Raw genomic sequence first — 1,539 nt, 5'->3', positions numbered from 1 at the left:
TAACTCTTGGATAGGCCTTGTTTGTTATGTAATCCACAAAACAGCAATGTGGCAACATGAGTGAAAATGCTGAGTAACAGAGTAAACCGCAGTCTCTAAAACACTTTCACACTAGGATTCTTATTCCCTGGAGAGCTGCTAAATTAATCTGCATCTTCGGAGAGACTCAGAGAGCCCACTGCTCCACATTACTCAATGAAGACAAATGATCAAGCAGTTTGCAAATCAAGTGAGCATCATGCCAATTTAGGATCCAAAGGAACATATGACTCACTGAACAGCCTAAACATTCAGAATGAGTTTGAGATTATTTTTAAAGTGGAAATTGTTTCTTCAACTACATGTAAATAACACTCAATTCCACCTCTAATCAGCTCACTGATTTAAATCAATTATCAGAATTCATTGTTTCCATCAGGACACCCATGGGAATAATGTTCTCTCCTTGAGCAATTAGCAAAGAGCACTGAGGCGTCCTCCTCCTGTGGGAGACCAGGAGATCAGGGCTCAGACATTCAAACACAAAACTACTAGTTTTACTTAAGTTGTTATATATAGATGCACATGTAGCGACCGAATGCTCTGAGATCAGCACTTCATATGATTTTATTAGCGTAAGCCTTGAACTTAATCAAACAGGCGAAGTCTCAACAGATCAGGTACACAACAGCTGACTAATGAATTTGGAGGCCTGCACAACAATACACACGGGTGTTATTTGCATTAATGAGGCATGGGGTCTTTGTTAAGCGAAAGTCAGGTATTGTGGCGTTGCTAGATAAGAATACCGCCTTTCACTTCACCCGTTCATTCAGCCCAAGAAACCAACACCTCTCGCAGTCAAATGGTTAAGCAGAGCATAAAATGTTAACACGCCACTTCTCGATTCACTAAAGGTCTCAGCAATCCATCTGTGTTCCCTGAGCACTGAATACACCAGACATGCACCAGTATGGAAATTGTAGGCAATAGCAATAATTATTTTGATGTCATGGCAGATAATAAATGGTAGACAATGTATACAAAATTCAACTAGGTAAAAAAAAAAAAACACACCAAAAAATCTAAGCAATATAAATGAATTGATCGCTGAATACACAAGGGATGCACTAATATGGAAATATTGGCCGATACCAATAATTATTTTAATGACATTGCAGATAATCAATAAATGTGTGTACATATACACACACACACACACACACACACAATCATTTACACTACCAGTCAAAAGTTTTTGAACAGTAAGACTTTTAATGTTTTTTAAAGATGTCTCACCAAGCCTGCATGTATTTGATCCAAAGTACAACAAGCAGTACACTTTTGAAATATTCTGACTATTTTATCCGAAATCATTCTAATATGCGGATTTTCTGTTCAAGAAACATTTATTATTTTTTATTATTATCAATTATTATCAGTTCAGTAAATTTTTTTCTGTATTCTGTGATGAATTCCAAAGCTTAGAGTTAATATGATGGGGGTTTTTTGAGGGGGGGGGGATTATAGAAATTAATACTTTTATTTAGCAAGGACGCT

Source organism: Garra rufa, chromosome 13, assembly GCF_049309525.1.
Source record: "Garra rufa chromosome 13, GarRuf1.0, whole genome shotgun sequence".
In the NCBI taxonomy this organism is placed as follows: Eukaryota; Metazoa; Chordata; class Actinopteri; order Cypriniformes; family Cyprinidae; genus Garra; species Garra rufa.
This window is presented reverse-complemented; position numbering follows the sequence as displayed.